The sequence below is a fragment of the Engystomops pustulosus genome, chromosome 3 (genome assembly GCF_040894005.1).
Source record: "Engystomops pustulosus chromosome 3, aEngPut4.maternal, whole genome shotgun sequence".
NCBI classification, from domain to species: domain Eukaryota; kingdom Metazoa; phylum Chordata; class Amphibia; order Anura; family Leptodactylidae; genus Engystomops; species Engystomops pustulosus.
Genome location: NC_092413.1, coordinates 118523837 through 118543164, shown reverse-complemented (window position 1 = coordinate 118543164; position 19328 = coordinate 118523837). Strand labels below are relative to the sequence as shown.

Here is a 19328-nt window from a genome sequence, read left to right as displayed (position 1 = left end):
TAAGATTCCAGACACTACCAGTCACTAAAAGTTTATAAAAATCTATCATTGTCTTCCATGGGGGATAGAAGGCATTATTGTTACTGATACACAAAGTGTAAATCCAGCATAAACATGTGTATCGAATATAGAAACACTTGCTATTATAAAGTATATTTGGGTTTGATCTATATTTTCATGCAGATCTTTTCCTTTCTATTAGTATAGGCAGAAACCTAGGGAAATCTGTATCATTAAGCATGTACTCTGAAGGAAGCCCACAAAGGTAAAAAGCTGCCCAATCATGCATGATGTAATTTACATCTGTTTGATGAAGTCTTGGAGGCCCAGGAACAATTAATTTGTGCCGTTGATCATGTGGCTTTAACAGAGGAGAAGTTTGCGCTCAGAATCCAAACTGCACTTTGGTATTTGTCATTTTCCCCATTTTGAGAAAAAGTCAATTTGTGTTTAATCAAGTATTAAAATTAAACATGCCCCATATCAAGAGAACAGCAAAGTGAAACATCTATTCACTTATCATTGAGAATCTCATAAAATATTCAAATAGAAACATGTGTTATTAAAATCAGAAAAAACACCAAGAGATCTGTTGAGGAATGAAAAAGGAAAAAATTATTTCAAAGGACATTTTAAAAAATTCTACATTTTATACACTTCATTAAACTTTTATACAGTGTATATTGAAATCTATCTATCTTCCTATCTATCTAGCAAAATGATATATATCTATCATCATCCATCTTCTATGTACCAATAATCTGTACATGTATCCATTAGCTATCTTTTTATCAATCTATCCCTCCATCTTCCCATCCAATTTTATTAAAACAGCTGTCCAACATTTACATAATTATTGAATTATGAGATATAGAAGAAAACTAATAAGAAGTAGATGCTGTCACTATGCAAGGATGGTTATTGGCTGGACTCCAGAGTATCTACATGGACTCTTATAAGAAAACGGAAATCATCCAGCAAAGTGTTAAAAGTTTCCAAAACTTAATTCTTCAATCGTTAAAAAACTTTAACATGTTATAATAGCATGTGTATAGTGACATGTTTCGAGCCTCCAAATAGCTCTTAGGCCCCTTTCACACTTGCGTTTTTCACGCGTGTTTTCTGCGCGTGCTTTTGATGCGCAGAACTTGCATTGCACTCCGACCCAATGTAATCAATGGGTCTTTTCAGACTTGCATTTTTTTTCATGCACACACGCGCGGTTTTTTAACGCACGTTTAAATCTCGACATGCTCTACTTTTGCAAGTCACGCGCGTGAAAAACGCACCATACAAGTATATGGAGATGCATCAAAAACGCATTGCACTCTGAGACACATGCAAGTGCAATGCAAGTACAATGCGTTTTTCACGCATCAATTGCCATAGAAAAGATAGAGCTCAGTCCTGAGTCCAATGCATTGAAATTGCATTGAAATTGCATCAAAAATGCGCGTGAAAAACTGAGACACTGAACAAACTCTGACTGAAAACTGATTGCACTCTGATGCAAAATGTGCGTTTTTCACTGACCAAAAACTGATCGCACCCTGATCAAACTCTGACGTGAAATGCAACGCGAGTGTGGAAGGGGCCTTAGTCTTTTTCTTCTTTACCACATAAATTAGAGCCTAACCTCTTAAAGACCAAGACAGATTTTTTAAATCTGCCCTGTGTCACTATAAGTGGTAATAACCTTCAAATGCTTTAACATAGCCAGGGAAATTTGAGATTGTTTTCTCATCACACATTGTACTTCAAATTAGTGGAAACATTTTGATGATATAGTTTACATTTACCGTAATTATGGAAAATTTATTTTGCTAAAATTTTTAAAAAATCTCAATTTTCATATTTCTACATTCTTCTTTGCTTTTCAGGCAGGTAGTCATTGCATCCAATTTTTTCTCATTTTTATGAAAATCACAAAATCTTATATTTACAGGCATCTTCTCAGTGACTTTGAGAGGGTAAAGCCCCATAAATTGTCCTAATATAGAAACTACAACATTCAATGTATGAGAAACCAACTTAAAGAAGTTTGTTAACCTTTTAGGTGTTTTACAGGGGTTAAAATAAAATGGAGGCTGAATTAACAATTTGTAATTTTTTCGGACAATACATTCATTTTGACCCAAAAATGTAAAATTCACAATGGATTAAATGACAAAAAGCTCCACAAAGTTTGATACCCCATATGTGTTGGTAAACTGCTGTATGGGCTCACAACAGGGCATAGCAGGGAAGGAGCACCATTCAGAGCATATTTGCATTGTCATATTTTACAGTCTATTAAATGTTTACTGTATACACTCGAGTATAAGTCGACCCAAGTATAAGCCGAGACCCCCTATTTTACCACCAAAAACTGGGAAAACCTATTGACTCGAGTATAAGCCGAGGGTGGGAAATGGAATGGTCACAGACCCCCCGCCCCCCAGTATATAGCCAGCCAGCCCCCTATAGTATACAGCACTGCCCCCAATAGTATACAGCCACCCCAGCCTGCCCCCAGTAGTATACAGCCTGCCCCCAGTAGTATACAGCCCTCCCCCAGTAGTATAAAGCACTGCCAAGCCTGCCCCAAGTAGTATACAGCACAGCCCAGCCTGCCCCTAGTAGTATACAGCCAGCCCAGCCTGCCCCCAGTAGTATACAGCACTGCCCAGCCTGCCCCCAGTAGTATACAGCACTGCCCAGCCTGCCCCCAGTAGTATACAGCACTGTCCAGCCTTCCCCCAGTAGTATACAGCCCAGCATTAAAAAAGTAATAAACTTATATACTCACCCTCCGGTGGCCCCAATCTGCAGCGCTGCTCCCCTGATGTCCGCGTGGGACTTCCGCGCCCGTCTTCTGTACATCGCGCTCGGGAGAGAGCAATGGCGGCACCCAGCGTGATGTACAGAAGACAGAAGACGGGCGTGGAAGCCAGAAGAGGACCCGCGGACATCGGAGGTGCAGCGCTGCAGATCGGGGCCACCGGAGGGTGAGTATATAAGTTTATTATTTTTTAAGTGACTCATGTACTTGTGACTCGTGTATAAGCCGAGGGGACGTTTTTCAGCACATTTTTTGTGCTGAAAAACTCGCCTTATACACGAGGATATACGGTATATGTTTTGTAATGTGGACATATGGTGGCTTATTTTTTATGGTGTTAGAGCCACTTTACAGGTATATTATTTAAGGGTTTTGAGTAGCTAATTGATGAGATTTTATTAACTCTTTCTTGGTAAGGAAAAGAAAATCATTAATTCTGGTTTAGGGTTTTTACCTTTTTTTGGCTGTATACTATACCAGAAAAGTAATTTCTCATCTTTATTCTATGGGTCACCACAATGATATGGCTTTTTTATGGTTGACTAGTTTTGCAGAATATGGAACTAATTTTTTGAGAAATTAGTTTGATTTTGCATCGCCATGTTCTAAGAGATTTACCAATTTAATTTTGGTGTAAAAGGGGTTGTTATAGGGCTTGTTTTTTGTGAGACAAGCTGTCCTTTTCATTGGTATTATGTTGGGGTAAATGTTACTTTTTGATCACTGTTTATTGTTTTTCTTATGAGGTTGGATGTGAAAATATCGTAATTTTTGGTCGGATTCTGGAGATGTTTCTGAGATGCATGCATGGTATTGCATTATTTATACTGTCTATTGTTGCCAAATCTTTAATGAGTCTTTTTAAATGAAACTGTGCGTAACTGTATCTTTTGGGTTGAATTTACAGGGTATTTGACTCTCTGCATCACAATTAAGACAATATACGGTACCATTTATTCAATTATGGGTTATTCATATGGATATGAAGATTGTACATTCCACTACTGTATGAATGTACAAATTGTCCTCTTTTGTCCCTGATCTGTCTTTTATTTCCTGCTCACTTTTTCAGTGTCTGATGAAGACCATATTGGCCAAAATATCAACATTTCACTGCTTTTGTTACAGTAAAAGAAATCATCACACAATCTGTGCTCAGACTCTTCTTCATATAAAGCAATAGCAAGCCCATCTATAGTAATACTATTCTTAAAAAATGTACAAATGAAAGATATGGGAAGATGAGAAATTAAAAATGTATTTTTAAGGTATATTTTAATTGAATAAACTAATTTTAAATAAAAAAAAAGTAACAAAAAGTATCTCTCACTCTTTTTCTTTTGTTTGTAGCATATATATATATATATATATATATATATATATATATATATATATACAAATATGCAGCATATATACAGCATGTACTATACATCTGTGTGTATACTGCAAACCTTATAAAATTATATTTATAAAAGCCTTATAAAATAATATTAAATTTTTACTGTAGATGAATACAAAAATAAAACTGACTAACATGAAAAGAAAACTGTAATTAATATTCCTATCATTTATTTATTTATCATCGTCATACGTATTAATTTATCTCACAATTTCTTTTATAAAGTTGTGGTGGCAGAAATTAATTTCCTATTAGCATAAAGTGTTCATCTGTCAAATGCACACGGGGAATACCACAAAAGAAATTTAAGCTAGAATGCTGAAACCAATTTACCCTGCATGTTGCACAATAAACGATACAATATATATGTAAAATACACTTCACATCACCAATTTATTATTTAGAACTTGAGGAGAGAAGTATATTACTCAACATACAATGGCCATAAATGGCAACATTTTAGCTTTTTACAACACCTCAGTGCCAAGTGGCGCAGGTTATAGCACAATTCTACACCAGCAAGGCCTGGCATATACTTGCCTGGCCGCATGGTAGGACGCCAGATATATTAGATATATCTCTGGCAGGCCAGAGGGAGCATAATGCATCCCCGATGTATTATTTCATATACACACACACTAACATACTGTACAGTACATACAGAAACAGGGAGAGAAACAAATGACTATAGCTTATCTTACTGCCATTTTTTCTTACCACCATTGTCTGCCACCAGTCATGCGACACATATCAGTGGATATGACTTGCCTTTGAGACATTGAGATTTTTGGTACACAGTGAAAAAAACCATTACTATTTATTATAAAATAAAAAAAAAATAGCTGTAAAAATGGGTTCTAAAATAATTATTATGGGGGTGTAAATAGTTATTATGGGGCACTGTATATATGTATTACAGGGGGAAGTATATAGTTATTACAGGGAGCTGTACATAGTTATTATGGGGCTGTATATAGTTATTATGGGGCTGTATATAGTTATTACAGGGCACTGTATATATGTATTACAGGGAGCTGTATATCGTTCTTAGCTGTATACAGTTATTATAGGGGGATATATATAGTTATTACGGGGGGTGTGTATAGTAATTATAGGGGGCTGTATATAGTTATTACAGGGAGCTGTATGTAGTTATTACAGGGGGCTATAAATAGTTATTATAGGGTGGCTGTATATAGTTATTATGGTGGAGTTTATAGTTATTATGGGGGTGTATATAGTTAATACTGAGGGCTATAAATTGTTATTATAGGGGGCTGTATATAGTTATTATGGGGGAGTGTATATATATATATTATGGTTGTGCATATAGTTATTATGGAGGGAGTTAATTATGTGGGACTGTATATATATTACAGAGGGCTGTATACACAGTAGTTATTACTGAGGCTGTATATAGTTATTATGGGGGTGTATATAGTTATTATATGGGGTGTAGTTAGTTATTATAGGGGCTATATATTTTTCTTATAAGGGGGCTGGATATAGTTATTATGGGGGTTGTATATAGTTATAGGGGCTATATATAATCATTACAGAGGGCAGAATATAGTTATTACATGGGCTGTATGTAGTTATTATAGGGGGATCTATGTAGTTATTATGGGGGTTGTATATAGTTATTACGCTACACTGTATATGTTTATTTTAGGGGGCTGTATAGTTATTACAGGGGCTGTATATAGTTATTATAGAGGGCTGTATATAGTTATTACAGGGGGCTGCATATATTTATTATAAGGGCTGTATATAGTTATTATTTCTTATAAGGGGACTGGATATAGTTATTATGGGGGGTTGTATATAGTTATAGGGGCTATATATAATTATTACAGAGGGCAGAATATAGTTATTACATGGGCTGTATGTATTTATTATAGGGGGATCTATATAGTTATTACAGGGGGTTGTACATAGTTATTACAGTGGACTGTATATTTTTATTTTAGGGGGCTGTATATAGTTATTATAGGGGGATCTATGTAGTTATTACGGGGGTTGTATATAGTTATCACATTACACTGTATATATTTATTTTAGGGGGCTGTATATAGTTATTATAGAGGGCTGTGTATAGTTATTACAGGGGCCTGCATATAGTTATTATAGGGGCTGTATATGGTTATTATAAGGGACTCTATATATTAATTATAGGGACTGCATATAATTATTACAGTGGGCTATATATATTACTTATAAGGGGGCTGGATATAGTTATTATGGGGGTGTTTATAGTTATTATGGGGTGTATAGTTAATACTGGGGGGCTGGATATAGGTATTAGAGAAGCTGGATATTTATTACATGGGGGCTGGATATATATTTATTACTAGCAACATTTACTTTAATGAAAAAAAATTGTGGGGTGGCATAGTCAGAATTCATAAGGGATACATCTGCCACAGACTTAATGATAGCTAATGCACAGTGATGTACTGTAAAGTGAAATCGAAATAAATGAATTGTAAACATGGTGCAAAGAAACCACAGCAAAATTGATCTGCAATGGCTATTTTCAAGCCTGAGCATGTAATTTTATGCAGGGAGTTTTCATCTTGTCTTTCAACCTTAAAGGGAACCTGTCCCCACATTTTTCACAAATACAGCTAGTGTCAGGTTCCCATAGAGCTCTAGTAACTGACACCATTCTTTTATCTAAAAATTGTTTCCCTCAGATCCATTGTATCTGGATGTACCGAGTCGAGGTGGGCGTGTTCTCCTCAGGATGAAGCCAGCAGCTCATCCCTTTGCTGTCTCAGCATGCAGCAGTAATGTCATGTGACCAGGGTGACATCATTGCAGGTCCTTTTGCTTCCTTACATTACCAAATTGTATACCATGCACATATGTGAGCACAAAAACTCACAGTAGCTTGCAAGAAAATATGTGCATTGTGTACTATACTACAGTTTACTACACCAATACCCATGGATACCAGGCAATTTTTTAACTCTGATTTTATTTAAATCTGAAGGAAACAAATTTGAGCTTGAAGAAGGGTGTCAGTTAGTTAATAGAGGTCTATGGGAACCTGCCATTTGCTGTATTTGTGAAAAATGTGGAGACAGGTTCCCTTTAACCTCTTATGTCATTTAAAAATCCATAATTTTTCCACATAGAGAGCTGTATAAGGGCTTATTTGCTGTGCAACAAATTGTTACTACCTTGTGACCATATTTTATATTCCATGCCGTGTACTGGGAAGTTGGAAAAAAAATCTAAATGTAGCGAAATTGCCAAAAAATTAACAGATTTATACCATTCTCTTGTGGGTTCTGTTTTTACAGCTTTGACTTTGCATTCCAATTGACACCTCACCTTGGTGAGGTAAAGATATATTGGATGACACACAATGCCGATGACTGATGGACTGCAAACAATGGACCATGGGCCATATTTATCAAAAGAAGCGCAAACTGCCCTACACAGTCTACCTGTGGAGTTTGCAGAGTGTACCACTTGGGTCCATTATTTGCATCCCGAGTGTTCATGGGTTCACGGAATATTTTAGCCTCTTATTATAAGGACCCGCTCTTTCATGTACATAAATGAAAACATTACATTTACAATATTGTTTGTACTTAGATGATGAAACCAAACAGTTACATTTTGACTAATAAAATTTAAGAGGACTTGTAATTTGTTGGATATAGTATGTAACAGGACTAATAAAAGATTATTTTATCTTATCTTATTAGACGTTTTCTCTTTTTTGTTTCAGTGTTAAACCACAATTAAAAACCAGAACTTTCCATTCAGCTTTGTGTCCATGCGTTTTTATTTGTTTACAAAAATGGCAGAAGTAACATAACTTTATTGATTGTGTGCTTTACATTATCAATGCATTCAGTAGTAAACACATATGTTTTTATGATTTGACAGAAAACTTTGAACACAACTTTTCCTGATTATTTCAAGAGTTTTCCATCAAATCATAAAAACACATATATTTACTACTTAATGTAAAGCACACAATTCACGCAACACAAACATTACATCTGGAGGTTTCTTGATCTAATCCCACAGTTAGTGGTGTAAGGAAAGGACGAATAGTAATCAGTAACGCAACAGTGCTCAAAATAATGATATTCTACACTGAGTTCCTACTTATGGGTGTATATTAATGAGCCCATTATCACCATACCCTTATGAATATGGAGTTTTAAGTTATGCAGTGACATCTCCATCCGCCTATTCCTTTTACACTAGGATTGTAGTGTATGGTTTATGGTGAAATTGTGGCACATGCATGTATGTTTTTACATTATTATCCCTTGTAGATGGAAAATCCTGGGCAAACTCCAGTCAATGATCAGAAGGGGAATCAAGAACAGTGAGGAGTCCTAAACTAATATATGTTAAATACATAAAAAGGCTGTTCGGGGTGTTGAGTTCATGGTTAACTGTTCAAAAGACTCCTGCTGTGTTACAAAAGATAAGGCGCTAGGAGCAAAAAGGGAATTAATGAGAAGCTTCTGTGGAGAGGGTGCATGCACGTAAGTTGGAGCTCATTATGGATTAGAATGAAAAAAAATTACAAACTAAAGAGGTGATAATTCTAGGTGATGGTGAAAAGGTTTAGGATTTATTTATTCTATTTTACGATTGTTTTGTTAGTCGTCTCTTTTTAGCTGAATTCCATTATCAGCTTTTTTGTTATTCTAGTATCTTCCTTCCTGCTTCAAATTATCACTGCTATATATTGAAATCTGCCACCTCATTTGGATTTATTAATTGGATTCTTTGACCTAGTACTTATTGTTTGTCTGCAGTGTGATATCTCTCCAGCCTCCTTCAACAGTGTCTTCTATTCACAACCAAGGTTACCCTAACTTTATGAAATTTATCTTTTAGCATTGACACATTGAGTATTCAGTATTGAGAATTTAGCAAGTTGCATATGAATATTGTTTTGAGGAAATTGATCATGGCATTGCAAGTTTTAGCAGCTGGGTGTTAGTAGGTGAATTAAAGACGGTTCCCTGTATTTGACAAACCTTTAGTCATTCTCACCATAAACTTTTAGAAATATTACTTACAGTGGTTAAACATGCTGCAGACCCTAGTTTCTACTGTTTTTGTTTGAATCTTATCTACTATGCTGTCACTGTGAATTTTTACAAGGGTAGCCCTGACCTTCAAGAGGGTTTTCCAGTTTTATCTAAAAGCAGCAAACGCACATCAAGTGTTTTGAGGTTTATCATTCTGCATATGATCACTGATCCAATCTCTGGCCTTAAGAGTCACATGCCATTTATGCAAAAGTGAAATACTCTCAAAGACCCAGTTCTGCTCATTGCCAGCAATAGAGTTGGATACTGTCATGAAAACGGATATAGTGCACCCCCCCCCCCCACATCAAGAGTGGGGTAATGCAATAATGATTATAGCAAGGAAGAACGGATTCCTTCCATCATATATAATGCTGCTGTACAAAGTCCTGTCCACAGTCATATACTGCTGGCCTTAAACAAGCTAAAGACCTATGCTACAGGAGTAGATAATGAGAAAGTAAACATACACAGGCAGTGATCTAAATGATGCTTGACCTTCACTGGGTTCTTGTATCCAATCTCTGTGAGCTTAATACTGTAGCATCACAAATATCTCTCTTGTGATGACAAGACAGTGAGCTCTAATACTAAACCCAGTTCCCATATCTCTACCTATTGCCCCCTCTCCTAGGTATGGGATAGACAACTAGAAGATGATCACTCCTTTGTTCACACACAGAACACAATAAACAAACAAAAGACACAATAAGATGGAGTAGACAAACCAGGTCAGCAACAGAGGGAATAAACAATGACAAAATCTCAATCCAATAGAATCCAATAGAAAGTGCTGCATGTGCTGAACACTTATAGAAAGATTTAGATCCTGCCACAGGTGGGAAGAGCAAGCAATATCAAGCACACAGGCCCACAATTATTAAAGTGTTTGCACCAGTTTTCTGTCTGACTTTGCTCTATAGAGAATACTTGTACATGTATTTATAAAGGCTTTGCACCAGTTTCCACTATAAAGAACATGCAAAATGCTTGCACATGTATTTTAAAGTGTCTGCTCCAGTTTTGTGTCTCGGTTGCATGGTGTCTGACAAAAATTGGATGTTAATACTTTTGTGTAAAAACCACAAAAGTGCTTAAGGAATGATACCTTTATTGGCAAACCAGAAAAATTATATTTGGTGTAAGCTTTCAGAGCACACAGGCCCCTTCTTCAGGCATGGATACAAATGAAGCACTGAGAGAAAAATACAACATTTGAGGGATGTTACAATAAGATAATTAGTACATATGGTGAGACCAGGATAAACCAGGGCAATAAAACTGGAGGTTATGTTACACTGAGACGGGTGATGGGGAGGAGGGGGGTGTCCTAGGATGGCAGGGGTCTGGAGTCAGTCTCCTTTGGGGATTGTAGTAAATCCATGTAATGAGCCATTAACCCGGGTGCAATATTGAGGCCTTGTGTCAGTGACTGGAAAGTCATCATCAGCTTGAACTCCCAGGTTTTCCTTTCTGTTATCCTTAAAGTCACCTTTCAGTATTAGGACCTTTAAATCCTTCTCGCTGTGGCCCGGTCTAGAAAAGTGTATACACCTATAGGAAAACACTTTTCTAGACCAGGCCACAGAAGGGGCCCTGAAAGCTTGCAACAAATATAATTTTTCTGGTTAGCTAACAAAGGTATCATTCCTTAAGCACTTTTATTGTATTTACATCAGATTTACATCAGATTTTTTATTTTTCCTGGCTAACACGGTACTTCTACAATTTTCTCAACATACTGGAGCAGATTTATCAAGCTTTCTGAAAGTTAGAATATTTCTGTTGGCCCATGGCAACCAATCACAGCTCCCCTTTAAACAATTCATAAGCCCTGGTAAAATGAAAGCTGAGCTGTGATTGGTTGCCATGTGCAACTAGAAATATTCTGACTTTCAGACAGCTTGATAAATCTTCCCCACTTTGTCTGACAATGGGCGTGTTAGTGCTTAGTCGGGCAGTACGCCACAATTCTGTCTGATGTGCACCACAATTGTGTCTGCACCACAATTCTATAGTATGAAAAAAATGTGCCAAAAAACAAAACGGTGCAGACTTCCAGAGCAGTGCAGGGGGCACCAGATTACCAAAGACTGTGCACCACAATTCATGAATCACGCACACACTGCATACTTTATAGGCAAACTACACAAAGTCATGAGTGAAGGCTGTGGCAGATATCATGTCAGTCAACCACTAGAGCCCAGTTCAGTCTAGCGGACTAGATACTAAGAGTAAAACTGAACTGTCTCCTAAACCTACTAGCACTGACAGAGGAGGAAGCAGAAGCAGACATGACAACTTTTAACAGCAATAATAATGTAGACAGAAACTCATTAAAAATTGTCCATTGACATGTAATACCTTTCAACAGCAAATGATAACCCTGATCTTCTCCTACTATGCCCATGTTCACAATCAGACCATATAATTTGCCCCTCTGACATCGGATGAACCAGATTTATTTTTAATCTCTGGTCTTGGTACTAATTCAGGCACATCTAATGTAGCAGTATTAAAGGAAACCTACCACTGCCCGCATGATGAAACCATGCGAGCAGACCACCCAGTAGGCTACTTAATGCTGATGCTGGCACATAGTTTTGTTAGGCTCGGCGAACTTTAGTTTAGCGAAAAAAAAACAATTTTCTTACATATTTAAATGAGCCCTCCGGTGCTACCCTGCTACCCTGCGATGGCTTCCGATGTTTAATTATTCCTCCTTCAGGTGCCGAGAGCCGTGACGTCACCAAGCTTTCGGCACCTATCGCCGGCCGGCTGTGCGAGACTTAGTGTCTGCGCATGAGTGATAGGTGCCGAGAGCTTGGTGACGTCACGGCTCTTGGCACCTGAAGGAGGAATAATTAAACATTAAACATTTTTTTTAGCTAAACTAAAGTTCGCCGAGCCTAACAAAACTATGTGCCGGCATCAGCATTAAGTAGCCTACCAGGTGATTTGCTCGCATGATTTCATCATGCGAGCAGTGGTAGGTTTCCTTTAATATGAACACCATCCAGTTTTTTGCCACAATTTAAAGTAAATATGGGAATTGCTCATTTTTAGTTCATGAAAATTTTGCCCACAATATAATGTCTAGCAGAGGTATTGTTAGGGTTGTAAAGGATATGTACCCCATTTTCCGTAATGTCCACTCCTGTACATCACACCCCTCTCAGGTGATTGTGTATAAAACAACTGTACCTATCATATACAGCAATAGAAAACTCAGGAGAAATCCTGACCTATTCTATCCAGTGACTGCAGGTGATATATTCTTGGATTGTAGATGTTTTCTATCTTCTCCATTAGGTCCAGCATCTCCATGTCTTCTCTTCTAGCACAGTGTCATCTTTATTGAGTTTACCACACAGACAACTTATGTTCTTCATTGTTCTTCATTATCCTTATCTTAATAATAAAACTACAGTATCTTGGTACCTCCAATAGTATAAAATTGAACGCCAACAATATGTATATAATCAAGCAGATTTTCTTACACTCACAAATTAAAATATTTAAAACATAACAATTAAATCTCCAGGGCTGCTCAACTTGCCACAGCAACACCCAACATGAAATATTGACCACATTTCATAAATAAAACAGTGTTCTGTAGTAATTGTTCTAAAATGAAATATAACAGTAACCTGCACTACCCTAGAATATCAATTTTTGATATAATATATATATATATATATATATATATATATATATATATATATATATATATATAAGATATAAATAAATAGATGTGGTAGCAAAGTCGAGGGCTATATTATACAGTGTATAAAAAATAGATTCAGAAACTTCCCTAATAAATGATATAAAACTTGGAGATCTTGACTGTTTAGTCATAAACAATGTAACAAAATGTTTCCAGTGCAACTTTTTCTTTCTTTGAAATCAATAATGAAATGAGTTCATTTTACACAAACATATATCTAGCGCTTCATGACAGTCTAAAAATGTAAAAATGTCTACAGAGGATATGAGCTTATTGAATTTCTTTACTGTTTCACAGACTATATCCTAAGCAGATGTGGTAATCTAATTGTAGTAAGAAAGTGGAATATAGGATTTTATTTTAATGCTAAAAAGGTCAATAGCTTTGGAGCTTAAACTCTTTACTGTCTTCAGTACGGCACCTGAGGATCACTAGAATTTCTTCATAAAAATAAAGTACAGCTTTATAAGCCCAAATCTACTTACCCATCTGTTTCATATAAAGTTCTGCATAACTGACTTTAAATATGTGTGTTAGACCAACTCATACTCCACTATAAAAATGACATTTTAACTGCTAGTACTGCTATGGCAGCTCTATATTCCAAAATGCATTACTTTTTAAGAAAATATTATCTTTATACCTCACACACCTCAAAACTTAACATTTTGTACATGTAAACTATGTTTATTAGGAAAATATCAGAGCTTCCCCTCACTGTTTGTGCTACACCTTTTACTTTTCTCACATCCCACTCCAATTCACCCAATAGATTTCAAAAGGGAGGTAAACCACAATTCAGCAAAATCACTTTATGTACTTTCCACAAACATGCTTATCCATTGTATAGGTATGACCAGGGCCGGCGCCAGCAACCGGTATACCTGGGCAAGTGCCGGGGCCCAGGGTTGCTGGAGGGGCCCACATGACCCAAATCTCAGTCCCCATCGGCTTTATATAAAATAATCCATGAGGGGGCTCTTTGGAATGATAAACTAGGGAATATTTTAGAGAACAGGAGACTGTTTTAGTTTCTGAATTTTCTAAAATGACAATTGTTTTATGTATTTAGGTACAAAAAATCTCGTCCCGAAGATGCGTAGGATATTATTTCAATATGTATTCGCTGTAATTCCAGGTAAGAAGTTTCATGTTTTCTGTCAGGATTTCATGTATGAATATGAGGACAGTAAAAGCTAAATACATATCATGACTCATGTCTGCTGTATGTATGAATGTAAATTGTATATCAGCTTTTCATATTATGACATATCATGAATACATTCGTTTACTGAGTCATTTTATGTCGTCTTCAAAAGCAACATATAGTAGCAGAATACATTGCAGCCTGCAAAGCAAACCATCAGTAACTATTGAAGGGTTTTCTGCTTTGTACTATATCTTTCGGCAGAAGAGGTAGTCTAGGCATTACTATTGATTGCCTATCCACAGGATAGACCATCAATACCTGATCACTGATGGCTTACATCTGGCTGTTTGTCCTGTCATGAGCAGAGATGATGGACACAAAGCAATTGGCTCCTTGCTCTCTGTAGTGGCTAGAAATTCTATGGGAGTAACATCTGAACTAATAACTACTACAGAAAGTACGGAGCGAATTGCTCTGTGATTTCTGTCTATAATAGTTTCTAGCGGGAATGTCACCACTCAGCAGCTGATTGACTTTAGTGTTCACGTGTCTCCTGACTGCCATGGGAGGCCAAGCCTGCATGAAATTGTGTTGAGTAGGTTTTATCATTTTACTTGCACTTATTAAAAATTATCTTGCACCATGCATATCCAATTAAGTTTGCCATTGTATGGTACTGGTAAGTTTTTTTTGTAAACTAGATAACTCCCATAAAGTGAAAGAGGTATATTAATACATATTATACAGATCAATATATTTGCCATACTATCCTAGTAAATCTCCACATAATCTGTATTGTTGGTTATTATCATCTATCCTTTCCTCTCTTAACCTTCAGTGAGTGAACACTTAACTTGTAATCTGTGTAAAGGTGTATATGGGGCTCTAAGCATGCAGCAGGCAAAGGGCCCAATTTGGCTAAGGTTGTCTAAAGAAAAAAGTGAGCTGCTTTTCTCACTGCCTCAATGAATCTTTCAAAAATCGCAATGTAAAGTAATTTTTAATGTCAGGCTTTCTGCCTTAGTTCTCCTAGTAAAATCCCAACGCTGGTGCATTGGGGTAATACAGAAACTTCTCAAATTTTAATGTTTATACAATAAAGACTTTACAATTTTACACAGTTTTATTGCTGTTTGAGCTTCTATAACTCAGTGAGGGTCATTGTAAGTATGTGGGCAGGGACTCTCTAAGCAAACACTTCATGACATTCCTTTGTGATGTGTGCTGACAATGTCATGGTACAGGTGAGATCGATCAGAGATAAGAGATGATGAGATCCATGAGATGGATATAAAACACAATGACACTCACCTATAAAGATCACAGAGTCAACTCTGCTATATGCCTCCCTACCGGATAAAGACCTTATCTGTCTGTAGCTTGTAGAGTAAGTCTCTGCACCCTGCTTGCTGGAAGAAAGTGCCTGTGTCTGAGCTGGTCTTGTAATGCAGGGGGGAGGACCCGCGGGCAAAGAGCACTGCAGTTTGCAGACAGGAGAAGTTATTCATGAGAAGAATCTGCCCTGACCCACCATAGTTAGAAGATTTATAGTCGTATCCAGAGGCAAACAAAACTCTAAACACCAGGACTGACAGAGACAGGTTGGAATTATATCTGTGAAATGCTGTATTTTTGTTAAAAACAGTGAATTAGAGAATGTGTTATTTTGTTATCCTGAGTATATTTAAGAATACCCCTTTAATTATTTGACCACACACAGAACTTTTTGGAAGTCTAAAATTTGCACCATTGTTTAAATGCAGCTTTATTACTTCAGACTAAAACTAACTTGCAATTTATGATACTGTGCTTCTTTCTCTTTGGCAGATGGTGGTAAGCAGTATACCTTTTACATTGCAGTTAAAATACTTATGCTAGAAAGTATTATTTGTACAGCAGATAACAACCTTCCCTTTTTCAGACACCTGACTTTTTTAGCAACTTCTAGAGACAGTAATATTATGTTAGTACTTCTACTGTCAACAGTATGAATAAGTGTACAGACGGCAGAAAGAAAACATAGATATTTTTCTCTTTAAGTCACTACTGAAAGATCTGTATAATACTGTGTTTTACAAACTTTTTTTCTTTGAAGAAAGATTTCAGCTTCTCATTCCATTATCCGCTATGTCACATTACATCTTTAGTACAGCTACCTCTCCTTATCTGGGGGTTATAGGTAGCAAAGCTCTTACAGAAGAATTTCCCCTAAAGGATACGTTAACATTTTGGGAATGTTTGTTTCTCTGTAGAATCTGAAAATGTCTTGGATGAGTAAAGTAAGAAATGTTTCATAGCTAAGAAAGATGAAATTGAAGATAATTTTACATAATACAAACGGTCTTACAATCATTCTGTAATAATAATAATGCTTCTATTATAATGCCATTTCTGTAATAATAGCACTTCTGTTATAGAAACACTATTATTATAGATATGCTATTATAAAACAAGCACTGTCTCTCAGAGTTGCTTCTGGAAAAGTGCTAAACAAGCTAGCTTGAATTACAGAAAATTATTGTAAATTTCCTTTGCCAGGGAAGAGGAAAAAACTTCTTTCTTTCCTATAAAGTTTTCAAAATCTAATGTAAAGGGTAGAATCTATAAATGATTTAGAAGAACTAGCAAAATACTTTTTTTACTTGGTTAAAAATTTATGGAGAAACAATAATAAAGTGAAATAAATTGGATTTTAAGTCAAATAAACATGTGTTTAATGTAAATGAGTTCGCACTGTTATGTAATGGTCCTATTTAGCATTTACTGCTGATATACACCACCAAATAGACAAGACTAGGGGTCCCAGAAGACACTGAGTCCCCTCAATGAGACAGGATGATAGATCCCAATGTAGAGATAGCGATATTGCAGTCTGCAATCTGTGCTGCAATTCCCAGCCCCTGGCCAACAGCAGAGACTCGGAGTGATCCACAACAGTATCACGTGTATATTCTGGCTCTGCCCCTGGCATTGTACACCAGACAGTCTGGGTGAGCGACTGAACTCGGTTACTATGATACACTTTAAAAGTTAAGCTGTCAAGCCATGCCCTACTTAAGTAATATATGCTCTGACCCCCTCAAGGTGGACTTAGGTATAGCAGTATCACCAATACTGGACTCTCTAATAAAATAGGAGGTTCATAAAGTATTCACTTGGGAAAGCCTCCATCTGCTCTATGCCCTGTGCCTATAAAATAGACAGGTACTCTACAGGTGGGATATGTGCTTATAAAATATTTCAGCTAAGGTATAGACTTCTAAGAATATTTTGTGCTTTATGGTTATAAAGACATTAGATGCACATCCTTTAAGCTCTGTAATTTAGTGATTAGCCCTTAATGGATATTTTTAACTAGCAGGTCCCACAGATGCTTGAGTGGGTTGAGACCAAAAAAGAAAACAATGAACTTTTTCTCTAACCATTCCTACATTAATCAATTAATCAATTAATTCCTAAATCAATTTATTTATATACTTTTATTTACTGATTTATAATAATATTTGTATAATATTGTTTACTGCAGCTGGAAACATGTTTTAGTTTATGGCCCAAATGCTCATACTTCCTAAGGGATTTTGGTGCCATTTTAACTTTTAGTAAGGATCAATATAGCATATTATACATTATACCCCAGAAATGAGTTGTCTGATCAATTAATAAATAAAGTATAACTTCAATTTATTCACAATGGACAGCTTTCGCCTTGACCCCTTAATGACTACCCTATCGGGGGATCCGATCCCTCCTGCCGCAGCCCCAGGGTCTGGTGAGCTCCCCGAGGCTGCTGGCTCCTCTGCAAGCCGGGTTCTGCCTCCTGGCAGGACCCAGCTATAAGTAACTGAGCATTCACAGCATGCTCAGTTACGTACTCCGTACACTGCAATACAAGTGTATTGCAGTGTAAAGGTTTGAACAAGCGATCAGATGACTGCTTGTTCAAGCCAATAAGTGGAAAATTTTTAAAAAGTAAAAAAAAGTTAAAATCATTTTATAATAATTAAATAAAATAAAAGTCCCCTAATCAGCCCAATTACTTATAAAAACCAAATGAAGTATAGAAAACACAAAAAACACACAAATAAGTACATATTTGGTATCATTGCATCCGTATCAATCTGTACTATAAATCTAAAACAATATTGAACCCACTCGGTGAACGACGTTAAAAAAAACATGAGAAACTTATACCATTTTTAATCAAATACCCTTACAAAAAATGTTCTAAAAAGTGATCAAAAAAAGTTATGTGCCCTTATATGATCCTACTGAAAAGAACAATTTTTTTGCAAAAACTAAGCCCTCAACTAGACCTGTCAACAGGAAAATACAAAAGTTATGGCCCTAAAAATTTGTTGATAGTAACAACAATGCGATTTTCTCTAATATTGGTTTTGCTCAGTAAAAATGAAGAAAGATAATTAAAACAATATAAATGATGTATCACCGTAATCGTAGTGAACCAGAGAATAAAGATAAAATATTATTTTTAAGTTATGGTGAGCGAGGGAAAAAAAACGGCTAACGATCCAAAATAAAAATGGATAATTTTGTTTGTACCTCCTTGAAATAGTTAATTAAATTGCATGAATAAGCTATAGACCCCCAAAATTAATTATCTATACATTGTATCTCCCTTCGCACATAATAAGCCCTCATATGTTCACATTACCAAAAAAATGTAAAATTTTATAGCCTGTACAATGTGACAATACAAATCTGCTCTGAATAGCGCTACTTTGATCTTATGTCCGGCTGTGCGCCCATACAGCAGGTTATCACCACATATGAGGTATCGGTACACTCGAGAAAAATTGGAAACTTTGCAGAGCATTTCATCAAATTAGTCATTTTAAAAGTGTCATTTTTGGCCTAAATGAATGTATTTTCAAAAAATAAAGTGAAAAGTTTCTAAATCGCACTTCCATTTTGTTTTAACCCATGTGAAAAACTTAAAGGGTTAATAGACTTAATAGAAGTTGTTTTACATATGTTGAGCTGTGTAGTTTATATATTGGGGGTAATTTATGGGGTTTTTACTATGATTTAGGCCTTTCCGAGTCACTTGGAAGCTGATTTGTCCCTCAAAATGTGAGTTTTGGCAATTTTCATGAAAATTTTAAAAATTGCACCTAAAGTTCTAAGCCTCATAACTTCCT

At 36.2% G+C, this 19328-nt stretch overlaps 1 long non-coding RNA gene across 2 annotated transcripts in view; it reads left to right on the top strand.

The window, feature by feature from the left end:
- LOC140121846 (uncharacterized) overlaps nucleotides 1–19328 on the top strand; it is a 238583-nt gene that overhangs the window by 180452 nt on the left and 38803 nt on the right. For both annotated transcript variants that reach the window (XR_011854204.1, XR_011854203.1), the window contains one exon: nucleotides 14092–14157. This is a non-coding gene — a long non-coding RNA (uncharacterized lncRNA). The remainder of the gene's footprint in view (nucleotides 1–14091; nucleotides 14158–19328) is intronic.